The sequence below is a fragment of the Microtus oregoni genome, unplaced genomic scaffold, assembly GCF_018167655.1.
Source record: "Microtus oregoni isolate MIOR12 unplaced genomic scaffold, Mior012 000044F_000, whole genome shotgun sequence".
Lineage (NCBI taxonomy): Eukaryota > Metazoa > Chordata > Mammalia > Rodentia > Cricetidae > Microtus > Microtus oregoni.
This window is the reverse complement of record NW_024543211.1, coordinates 1,085,683-1,098,711: the sequence shown is the minus strand read 5'-3', so window position 1 is coordinate 1,098,711 and position 13,029 is coordinate 1,085,683. Positions and strand designations below refer to the sequence as shown.

The 13,029-nt window shown below is 40.7% G+C and overlaps 1 pseudogene; it reads left to right on the top strand.

Annotated features, from left to right (window-relative positions):
• The window catches only part of LOC121434596, a 34,526-nt pseudogene extending 23,733 nt beyond the window's left edge, over window positions 1-10,793 (top strand).
• The last annotated feature ends 2,236 nt before the right edge of the window (window positions 10,794-13,029 follow it).

Below are 13,029 nucleotides of genomic sequence, written 5' to 3'. Positions count from 1 at the left end.
AGAAAATGTGAATCAAACAAGACTATGATCTAACTTTAACCTTCTCACCTTCTGGTAGCAGCAGTTACATAGAAAGTATATTGAAGTAGAAAAGTCTCTTTGTTGTCACCTTGCTCTGCCTACCAAGCTCATTCCTTTACTAGTACTAGAGACTACTTCTTTGAATTTTGGTGAATACTTAAAACCAGCTGAGACATCAAGCCTCATGGGCTGGAAAACCACTGGATTCTTCACTTGATCTTTGGGAAAAGGCTGAGACGCAATCTACTGGATTCTTTAATTGTCATTTATAAGTAGCTATTTTTAGACAACCTGAAACACAGCTTGTGAGACATTCTAATAAGCCCACTTTTTACATATACACACATGGTGAAATTCATTCTACCTGCCCTGTTCATGTGGAGAATCTTGAATACTGCAGTTGTATATTTTATTCACCTACCATGGAGGAAGATGTGCTGGCTAACTTAGTGCTCATGAAGTCATTCCTTCTAGCTCCATTATTCTCTGTGTATTCACATTTCCATGAACACTACCCTTTTTATTATTATTCATTTTCCTGGAGTTTGCTTCAAATTTCAGTAATAAAACCATCATCCAGCCCTCTGATGGGGAAAAGACCTATCATCTTGTTTGATATCTGGTTCCTGCTTTTCTCTTTTCTGTTGTGTGAAATATCTGTGAAAACCATGTAAAAAGGACCTTCAGTTCATCTGACCTCAGCATGAAGCCACAGCATAAGCATCTACTTTTATGACCTTAAAACTCTCTTTAATTGTTAATATTCTGGGCATTCTTTCTCCTGTGGGACAGGGAATTCCTGCACCCACCTAGCACAGTGCACTGTATAAGCTAGCTAGCCACAGTGTGTCCTTGGAGGAAAAAGGGAAAGTTCCTATGGAGTGCAAGATTATGACAGTTTCTACTTTTGGAGCCAGGGAAAGTAATATTGAAATGCATACCTTAGTTAGTCTAGAAAAGATGTTTGACTGGGGTGGAAGAAATGACCAGAAACCTCTGTGCTGTGTCTTTAAGCACACTACAGCTCTGTGGGAGGTGTTCTTGTCACTCAGACCTCACTAGCCAATCAGGCCCTCCAGGTGACCTGCCAGTCAGGAGTAGTGCCGGGTTTTTCAGGGCGTCCGCTTTCAGAATGGACTTTGCAGAGGACCTGGCGCCAGTGGCTTCTGTGCTGCAGTGAATCTGCTGTTGCAGGGAGATGATGAACAGAGCTTTGGCGAGCTGAGAAACCACAACATGGTGAGTGAGGGAATGCTGTCTCCAGATGGGGAGGAGCAGAGGGTGAGGGGTGGGAGACAGCATGGTGCGTCCTCCCGGGATCCGTGTGGGAACCTGCCGCCAGATTCCCTGTGTTGTGAAGTCCCATGCGGTCCTGTTAATTCCTAAATCTAGGGACAGAACTCTGAATAACTTGCGCTTTGGGCTTAATTACCTTAGAGAATTGGGAGCAGGGCGCTGAGTGTACAAACATCTTTCTTGTCAATTTCAATATGCCAAACTCGGAGAAGCCTAATTTCTCCTGTATTTTCTCAATATTGAGAACTTTGCCTTTAACTTTTACATAAATCTCCATTTATATTTAACTATGTGGAGGATATCAAGGGATATCACCTGTTGGGTAGCGCTGCACTTCTAAGCCGCAATGTAGAAGAGGAGAATTGCTGATATAAAGGATTTTCCAATGCCTTGGAAATAGTTCAGTTTCACAAAGTAGAATTAGCTGAGGGAGGACTGCCTCTACATCACCCAGAAGATAAATGTGTTTTAAGCAGGGCTGTTAGAGGTTAGGATGCTAGGGTACACATTCTTCAACTGGATTGTCCAGATATTTGGCGCCAACCCATGACAAAGAAGCCACCACCGATTTAAACCAGACACCAGGCACATCGCTGAAGGACTCTAAATGCATTTCTGAGGCCTCTCAGCTCTAAAGACATTTTCTGAAGCCTCTCAGCATTTGGAAACCCGACAGTCTCCCACACACATCCTGACTACTCATCCTCCAGTGTCCTTGTGAATAATCTTCAAACAGAACTCCATTCTGGGAATTGAGGCAAAGACAACCCACAGATGTTGACTCAGTTCCTGATGTGTTGATTTAGTCACTGGGACAAGGTCAGGATGGCTCACAGATGCTCCTCCTTATCTCGCCTGATCAGGAAGCTATTCTCCTGCCCTGGAATAGACCAGTCACTGTTAGTAACCCTTTGAATAAGCCAATCCAATAACTTGGAAAACAACCTTCATGTTCCCCCCCTTGTGTCAATGGCTTTTCGCTTTAAAAGATGGGCTGTAGCAGCTATCGGATGTCCTTTATATCCCGAACCTGAAGGACCCTGTCATAACAGCATAAATTCCTCTTGCTTTTGCATCAATTATGGTTATGTGAGTGGTGTCTGGAGCAACTCCTCCCTGATGTTTGGACTTCTAGTCCAACATTTTGGTGCATTGGCCGAGAAGTGAGTTGCTTCCAGACCCATTCCAGGCCCATATGGAGGTTGGAGCGCTCATATTGTCTTTGTCTGCCTGTCTGCTTTTTTTGTTTCTGTGACTATTGTAGTTTGCGTTCGTTGGTATTCTGAGAAATTGTACCTATGTAGGGCCAGTATCTCAATGAAATCTGGAGGATGCTCCAGTAATCTGAAGGGGCTAAGAGTGACCAGGTCACTCCTCTAGTTCCCAGGAGGCATGAATTTTTGTCGCTTACCTCCATCTGAATCTGTAGTGGTGCGCAGCTTCTGATTTTGAGTTTGGTTTTGACTTTTCATGTCTTTTTCATGGAGCATCTCTGCTTTTGTGTATCTGTTTGTACTTGAGTCTAAATCTGGTACCATGGGGCAGCAAGTGACCACCCCATCGACCCTGACTTTAGTTCATTGGAAGGAGGTTAAACATAGAGTCTTTGGAAATACCAAAGTAACGCTGGGAAGCGGTCTGTTCCTTGGAATGGCCCACTTTTAAACTGGACTGGCCACAGGGCGGGGCCTTCAATCTAGATACTGTTTTGCAGGTTAAAGAAAAAAATCTTCCAGCCTGACCCTTATGGCCAACTGGATCAGGTTCCCTCTATTGTCACCTGGGAGAGCTTATCCAGAGAACCCCCCCCCCCCTCCTCTGGGTCAAACCATTACATCACAGAGCACAGGGCAGGCACTGTCTCCAGCTTCCCTCTGACTTTGATAAAGGCAGTCTGCCCCTCCCCTGTCTGACACCCAGTCCTACCGCCTGCTCTTTGACCCTCCTTCTGGGGAGCGCCCCCAGGCCAGGGTCGATGTGGGGGGGGGGGGGGAGCGCGTGAGTCCTGCACCTCACGGCAGGCCCTGGCTGTCCTTGTCTTGCCGGGGCTGCATTGCTGAACCGCACTGCTCTCTGTTGCGACTGCCGGCCCTGCTGCCTCCGCTGTCACCATAGGCGAAAAGACAGGCCCTGGAAGGCTCGCCAAGGGCTCCAGCTATGCTGCCTGGCCAAGCAGCCTCCGCTATTGTCGCCGGCGCGCTGATGCTCGAACTCCGAGCATCATCTCCCGAGCCCAGGGCGCATTACTCTTCCCTCAGTGCCCGGTCTTGGGGCGGCACTGAGCCTCCTCCGCACCCCACTCCACAGGGGAGCTCACTAACGGGAGAGCCATCTTAGCTGTATTAAAACCAAACAAAGGCTTTGGCTCCCTTAGTCGCTGCTCAGGAATAAGCCCAGCTGATGGCTCATCCCTCCTCTTGGGCTGTGTAATCCTGCCCACCTCTGCTCACAGCTCCCTGCTACAGCAGGTAGAGACTGGGGCCAGAGTATCCACGAGAGGGGAATGCTTGCCCCTGAAGTCCCTGTGCTGGCCTGGAGTCCACCAGCACCGTGCAGGAGGACTCGGGGGAGGAGGGCTTCCTTAGACAGTCCGGGGTGTTCCCTCCCCCTATAGCAGCCAATGCCAAGGTCTTCCCAGCTCTTACAGGCAGGAGTGTCTTCAAGGGCCTTCCTCTTCCACTTCTGCCCACTGCCTATGTGAAAAAGCTAGCATTTCCCAGCGCCACCTCAGCCAGGCCTGGTGCTCCCCAATCCTTGGGCTTAGTGTGAGGGCTCAAGAGGAGTCTCCCATGGTGAAGGATGTGGCCTTGCCAAGGAACTAAGTTGAGTCTTCCAGATGGCCCACCAATCCTGACCTGAAAAGTTCCCTAGAATGGATTCCTCATGGGGCCTCTGATGGTTTACTAGCTTTCCTCCCAGCCCACCAGTCAAGTCAGCCATTGATCATCCCCTCCCCAGTCTCTCTTTGGGGGTCTTTGGGAATGTGCCAGTTTGGCACAACTGTGATTCCCTTCATCCACTTCTGTTCCAAGTGGGGCCTCTGGAATCCCATTCAGAGAAAAGCTGCTAGGTTGCTGTGAGTACTGAGGTGGGGGTGTGGGAAGCTTGTGCTATACAGCTAGGAGCTCACTGCGGATGGAGCTGAGGCTGGAGCCAGGTCCTGGGGGGATCCCCAATGAGGTTCCCGGAGTGGGGAAGGGTCTCCTTTCCAAAGAGAAGGCTTGTTCTCCCTGGAAACTAAGGTGCTAGGGACTGAATGGCAGCCTCCCCTCTGCAGGTGCCATGTGAAGCCTCGTGCCAAAGATCTGTGGCCCTTGCCCAGGGGAGGTAGCCTGTGCTAGTGCCAGGGTCACGGAACTAAGGCCTCCCGTGGAGGCACACATGCCAGCGGGGTCCAAGCTGGTGCTAATTCCTCCCCATAGGACCCGGTAAGCCTGGGAACCTGCAGTAGGCTGTTTTTCTGGGCTCAGATACCCTCTTAGAAAGAGCCTGGACCTCTTTATTTGGCAACAGGGCTAGAGATTTATTTTACATCGTTAAGTGACTTGTTGGGCACAAAACGTTACACAAGAGTAGAAATATATGTACAGTATGTTTTTATCAAAAATAACCTTGAATTTGCATAAATATATAAAAATATGTTAAACAAGATTAGAAACATATACAGTATAACAAAAATATCCTCAAATATGTATTAATATACAAAAACCCATAATAATGTAAAATATTTAATAAAAATGGTTGGTTTTGATTTAAAGCCAATTTAGTAATCTATCATTTATCCTATAATTTCTATATCTTCTTTTTTTCTTCTCAGAACAAGATAACTGAATATAATCTTCTTTGTTTATATTTTTTACCATAACACGTAGTAACTTGTTACCACTGCCACCTCAATGATGACATAAACTGGCCTTTGGGCAAAGACATGTTCATGTCTCAACCACTGACAAGATAGATGGTATCCGAAAATGAATAAGCAGGACTGTTAATTTCCTACCTCTGAAATTGGTCTGTCAGTTATTCTAGGTCTTAGCCAAAGTTGGTTGCTTCAACATTGCAAATGAGAATTTGGATGATTGCCCAGGTAGCCAGTTGTCTCTGTAATTTGTTGCACATTTTGAAAGTTGCTTGATTGCACTTCCTGCTTACTCAAGTAATATTATTTCCCTTCTTGGATCTTCAATGGGGTTGAAGACTAGATAGTTGTAGTTAATTTCCACTCATGACTTGGTTAGGTTATTTATTATACAAAACTTAATCTAGTTAGGTGATAGGATAATTATTGAATATATTGTTCTTATTGTATATAATTTTGTATTGGGCTTAGAACTCTTATTTAAACAAAAGGGGGAGGTGCTGTAGAGAGACTTACAGCCAGTGGTTTCCTGCCCAGTAGAGTGTGGCCTCTTATAGTATATATGCCAATGTAGAGCATGAGTCTGGTCACTTTCTGGATGCACAATTCGGTTTTTGATCTTTGTTCAAGCATAGACTTGAGATTTGTGAGTCTACCCCCAAATAAATAACAATCTATTTTTCAATTCTGAGCTAGTGTTTAATTTCTTTTAAGTGTCCTTCAAAGATCTTTAAATGTGAGTCATTGAAATGACTAAATGCAGTTTTTTCATTGTTGACCATGAGCCAATAGTGACTGGATTCAGAATGTACTTGATGTATGAACAACCTCCCAGAAAATACCATGTATGTGAACAAGTTTTTCTCTTTGGTGGGTTTTCTTTCATCTTTTTGTGAATCTTTAGTAGGAGAAGCCTTTCTAGATGAAATTCCTGATTATATGCTATGAGTCTCAATACTCATGAATTTCCTGACATTCATATCTGCTCTGTTGCGTTTGATATTAATCAACCAACTTCATACTTATACTGAAATGCTTTTATCATCATTATAGGCTCAATCTCTAAATTACATAAGATATAGAAGAAACAGTTACTATTCAGTGCTCAGGAGTTTTGTAACCTGCTGTTTTAGTTGTTGTGTTTTCTTATCTGAGTCATTGTGTGGCTCTAAATTTCTGAAAGTAAAGGGAGGCATCATTCCTGGCTCTATTTTTTTTTTTTGTTATTGGATGATGGCCCTGGAATGTAGGATTTTTTCATATCAAGTATATGCTACTATGCTTAGCTTCATGTCCATTTTGAATTTTAAAATTTGGCAGAGGGTATCACTTTGATTCCCAGGATGCCATGTATTCATAACATTAATACTGCCTGAGTATTCTGAGTTATTAAATTGTAGTTGCATGAACTGTTTCCTGCTTGTTATGCTTGCTTTGATTTTTTAAAATCACTATGAGTATTTTATATGTCTGCCTGGATATGCACCATATAGATACCTGGTCATCAGAGTGACCAAAGGATCTCAAAAATCCTGACCATGGAAAAATGGAGAGTTGTGATTCCCATGTAACTACTGGCAAATGTGTCCACTTCCATTCAAGATCAGCAAGAGCGCTGTATTACTCTGCCCTCTCTCCAGCTCTGTGTTGATTATTTATGACCAACATTTATATTTCTACTGTTTTCATCTGTCCACTTGTAACTGTTTTATACAGGAAGTTGTTTTGCTTCAAAATATTATTGGTATTTCAGTTTATATTAGGGTACTTCAGGGGTCTGGAAGAAGACTACAGAACTGGAGTGAAAACAGTTCTTTGTAGGAACTTAAATAAAAAGCCTTTCAGTTTTTCTATCCCATTGTTTGTTACATTGAGCTTTGCAATGGAGACAGAGTCTTAATGTGTACTGCCACCTCTCCTGGGCCTGATTGCATAGACTTGACTGGCATTCAACTCAGAGACAAATATACCCACCTCTGTTTTCTGAGTGTTGTGGTTAAAGGCACATTGCATCAATACACCCAGTTTGTCCATTTTTCTTTTCCCTTCTGTCGTCAGTAATTTTTCATACAATTGTCTCATGCATATGATATACTGTTGATTTTTTTCTTGTCTCTCCCTGTTAATAGACATTGCTCTCAAAAGGTGAAATTCCATTCAAAGTGTAGAGAAATGACAGAATTGTCTCTCCTTTAAATGTTCTTCTAAAGTGACTGTCTACATCTTAGAATATGAGTAAGGAGGGGCTGGAGAGATGGCTCAGAGGTTAAGAGCATTGCCTGCTCTTCCAAAGGTCCTGAGTTCAATTCCCGGCAACCACATGGTGGCTCACAACCATCTGTAATGAGGTCTGGTGCCCTCTTCTGGCCTACAGACATACACACAGACAGAATATTGTATACATAACAAATAAATAAATAAATATTTAAAAAAAAAGAGTAAGAAACACCAGAATCATACAACTATACTTTCTTTTTTATATTTATTTATTTATTTATTTATTATGCATACAATATTATCTTGTATATATGCCTGAAGGCCAGAAGAGGGCACCAGACCTCATTACAGATGGTTGTGAGCCAACATGTGGTTGCTGGGAATTGAAATCAGGACCTTTGGAAGAGCAGGCAATGCTCTTAACCTCTGAGCCATCTCTCCAGCCCACAACTATACTTTCAAAGAAGTATGCATTTCCAATGTTGTCACTGTCATGCTTACAATGTACACTTGTATGGCATATTTTTGAAGGCAGTGACTTATGATGATGTGCATATAAACTTCACTCAGGAAGAGTGGGATTTGCTGGATCCTTCCCAGAAGAATCTCTACAAAGATGTGATGCTGGAGACCTACAGGAACCTCACTACTATAGGTAAAAATGAATTTCCTTCATGTTTCATAATAGGAGACAACTTTTCCTTAGTTTATTATGTTGTTCTGTAATTTGATTTAGAAAAAAGAAAATGGGGTGAATAATGCAGTCATAATTCTTAGGTGCACTTAAGATAATAAGCTAATTGTTGCACAATGTTAAATAATATCACTTACATATTCTGGTACTGTATTTTAGGATACATTTGGGGAGACTGTAACAATGAAGAACATAGTCAATGTTCTAGAAGAGATGCAAGGTAATTTTCTTGTGCAAATTCATAACAATGTGTCTCTGATGAGTTTATAATGTCCTAGGACACATTATAAACTCATAAACAAAAGCAACAGTGTAAATAAGAACAGCTTTAAAGCATTGATGGTTATTAAATTCTCACAAATCCATATACCTCAATTTCATGTATGTGAATTGCATTTGCAAGGCTTTCATTTAAGAAAAAGTCAAGAAAGCAATATTTATACAGATATCACCATTTGATTCATAGCATCACGAGAGCTATGTTATAGATCTGCCGGTCCATTGGTTTCTTGCTACTCATGACAAAAAATGTGTACACATTTTAGGGATAATGAGTAGAGCTGCAAAACTTTCTACTAAATCAATAACCCATGGTAAGTCTTGTATTACTCATATTCTTTTTGTGACTATGCTAATTTTAGTGAAAGCAGCTGTTAGAGTCAAGGGTCAAGGGGCAGATGTTGTGGAGAAACCTTAATATCTATACCACAAGTCCGTGAAGAACAGAAAGTCAAATTGTGAGAATTCAGTGTGGAAATCTTCCACTATTCTTTCTTTCCTATGTATATCATGTTATTCTTGACACAAGCATATGAACATAGGGATATGGAAAGATTTATCATATCTCTCCTATAGAACAGTTAGAAGATAAATTGTATTTCTCATGTAGAGTATACTTGTTGAGTTTAGTCCAATTATACAAGTAATTAGTTTTCTACCATCATTGTTAATACATAAACCAACTCACATCACAAAAACCCCCATGAGTTCTTGGTCTGTGCAAATACTTCTGGGTGTCTTAGTTCATTGGGAATGTATAATTCACAATATAGTAAAATTTATGAATGCAGAAAAGTTGAGTTGGTAAAGCAATCAAAGTATGTAGTTCTCTTCAAAAATGTGAAAAATATCATAGAAAAAATATAGGGATAAGTATAGATGAAATGGTAAACCATGACACAAAGGAATTTATCACAAATATGTTTCCAGATGCAAAATGGCCCCTAAGGAAAGAACAAAACATGATTTCAAACAAAGTTATAAAACCTTAATATTTAATCCCTTTTTACAATTGGAAAGAATATGAAATTCATTTATATAGATATGAGGTTTAAGAGTGCATTGAATGTGGTAAAGTTTTTACATTTGCCAATTATCCTTTCAGGATTGAAAGAAATCAAACTGGAGAGAAGTTTTCAGTATATTCTCACTGTGCTAAAGCCTTGTCTTATAACACTCATCCTCCAAAACCACAGAGAAACCCTGTCTCGAAAAACCAAAAAAAAAAAAAAAAAAAAAAAAAAAAAAAAAAAAACCACTCATCCTTTAAGGAATGAAAAAACACATACTGAAGAAAAATGCTGTGAAATTAAGCAATGTGATAAAGCCTTTGCTTATCACAGTCATCTTCAAATGCATAAAAGAACACATACTGGAGAGAAACCCTATGGATATAGTCAAGATGATAAAGACTTTGTTCTTTATGAAACTCATCAAAGTCATAAAAGAACACATAGTGGAGAGAAATCATATGATTGTAATCTGAATGGTAAGGCCTTTGCTGATCACAGTCATCTTCAAAAGAATAAAAGAACACGTACTAGAGAGAAACTGGATGAATGTAATCAGTATGATAAAGCCTTTGCTCAACACAGTGTTCTTCAAACACATAAAAGACCACAAACTGAAGAAAAACTCTATGAATGTAATCACTGTGGTAAGGACTTTGCACGTCATGGTCATCTTCAATTGCATAAAAGAACACATACTGGAGAGAAACCATATGAATGTAATCAGTGTGGTAAGGCCTTTGCTTATCACAGTGTTCTTTAAAGTCATAAAAGAACATATTCCAGAGAGAAACCCTATGAATGTAATCAGTGTGGTAAGGCTTTTGCTCATCACAGTATTCTTCGAAGTCATAAAAGAACACATACTAGAGAGAAACCCTTTGAATGTAATCAGTGTGGTCAGGCCCTTGCTCAAAACCGTGCTTTTCAAAATCATAAAAGAATGCATACTGGAGAAAAACCCTATGAATGTAATCAGTGTTGTAAGGTCTTTGCACGAAAGGATCATCTTCAAATGCATAAAAGAACACATACTGGAGAGAAACCCTATGAATGTAATCAGTGTGTTAAGGCCTTTGTTCAAAACTGTAATTTTCAAATTCATAAAAGAACACATACTGGAAAGAAACCATATGAATGTAATCAGTGTGATATGGCATTTGCACGTAAAGATCATCTTCAAATGCATAAAAGAACACATACTGGAGAGAAACCCTACGAATGTAATCAGTGTGGTAAGGCCTTTGCAGCTAAGAGTAATCTTCAAAAGCATAATAGAACACACACTGGAGAGAAACCCTATGAATGTAATCTGTGTGGTAAGGCCTTTGCTCAACACAGTCATCTTCAAAAGCATAAAAGAACACATACTGGGGAGAAACAATATGAATTTAGCCATTCTGTAGAGAAACTCTGAATTTAATGTGTGTATTCTTCAAAAACATGAGGAAAACCATACTGTAGTGAAACTCTATAAATGAATTCAGTGTCATAATATTTTGTGCTTCATATATTAGTAAGACTTTTTGTGTGTAATCAATCTGATAAAGCTTGTATGTGCATATTACCATAATCTTGTGGACCTGAGGAAAACACTCAGGGTTATTTTAAACTATCCCTTAAAATCTAAAGCCACTTATAGTCAGTTAACTATTGTATTGTATAGAAATAATTTGATAGTGTCAACAATCTGTTCAAGCATCATGATACCTCTTCTTATTTTAGTTTGAACCAGCAATCTAATGGACAAACCCTTTTATGAAGCATTATAGTTTGGAGAAAGGGTATTCAAAGAAACACACATTGGTCCTGAAACCAGAGTCAACAGTAAGCACTTTGTCTCTGAATCTGAACTAGGTAAAGAAACATCCTCCTGAAAACAGCCAAAACATTACAAAGGGCCACTGAAAGACACACACTTTGGATCTCCAACCAGAATCAAAAAAAACAAACTCTACCCTTGTCCAAATGAGCACAAAAGCAACCAATCCCTTAGCATAAAATCAAGCCCATCTCTGAGTTTTTCAGGTTCAGGGATTGAAATCCAGCAAATTCTCACCTTCAAAATCTTCTTTGATGCTATCTGGTCCTAGAAATCCTATGCTCATTCAGTGTGCAGCTGCCGCTTTCCACACTGGCTGAGGTGTTCATACTCATGTTTTCTTTCCTCTCAAATAAATCTCTGGTTTTCCATGATGCCACAATAAAGGTCCTACCTGCTCCTCATTCTGGCACACTCATCTTTAGTGATAACAATTGATTTTCTAAAGCCAGGCGATGGTGGCGCACGCCTTTAATCCCAGCACTTGGGAGGCAGAGGCAGGCAGATCTCTGTGAGTTTGAGACCAGCTTGGTCAACAAGAGCTAGTTCCAGGACAGGCTCCAAAACCACAGAGAAACCCTGTCTCAAAAAACCAAAATATATATATATATATATATATATATATATATATATATATTTCCTAGATACCTTCCTTCTCATCTCCCCCAAGGAACAGATACCTGCTGTTTGCCTTTCCAGCCACACCTCTCACTGAACGGACACCTAGCTTTCTCCTTTCCCACATCACCCCGTGCCCATAGGAAGTAGCCAGATTTGAGTATATGCTCTTTTTTCCAAAGAGAGCCTAAATGTTTGTCATAATTACCACTCCAATTTTCTGTCACCCCTATATGCAAAAAGTCTAGAATGTTAAGTTGGGAGCTGAATCCCCAGCCACTTGCATCTGTCCTAGGCCCCTGCCTCTTAGAGTTAGCACTCTGGACTCCAAATTCCAGCAGGCCAAATCCTGATCCCTCCCTGGAGGGAGGTCAGGACCACACCCAAGAGTATTTAAGTGATCTCCCAAAAGAGGAACACATGGTCTCCTTTTTTCCCTCCCAGTGGTCTCATTTGTGCAGCTTCCCAGTTCCCCCTAGGGGCCACCCAAGAGACCAAACTCCCATTCAACCTGGGTACTTCTTAATTTGGCTTGTTTTGATTTGGCTTGATTAGAAATTTGTGTCAGCTGTCAGCGGAGAGCTCACATTAGGAAAATATTCCTAACAATGTGAATACCTTCTTTCACTGGAATAGTTGAGAAATTCCTGGAGTTGAGCCAAGAGACAATTGATACCTCTGTTTGGAAACAGCCCAGAAGAGCACAGAAGCAATGGACATATCTTACCTAACATTCCTTTAGGGGAGTGGAGGAGATCAGCACCAGATATTTTTACTGGGAAACTTTCTTAGAAAAATTGATTTCTCTTACTTCAAATCTAACTTTGGTTTTTCTTCACATGAACCAATTCGTTGTGCAAGTAAGCTGTAAAATGCCTCTCAGCTCCTCTTTTACAGGAATGAATGTTTACATGAGAAAAGTGTTCATGAGTGAAAAATCATTTATCTTAAAAGTTGTTTTAATTGTAATTATGTGATGTATGTGTATGTCTCTGTATTTGAATATGCATTCTGTATCCACAGAAAGTTAATACCTTGGATCTTCTTGTGGAAGGAATTATAGGAAGCTGTCAGACATCTGACCTTAGTCCTGTGAATGAACATATTTTACTCACCTAGCCATAACTCTAGTGCCTTAAATATTTAAGTCTATTTATATCACTTTGAAGTCTGGAAATAGGAACAAACTCAAAAAAAGAAGGTTCTATTTATG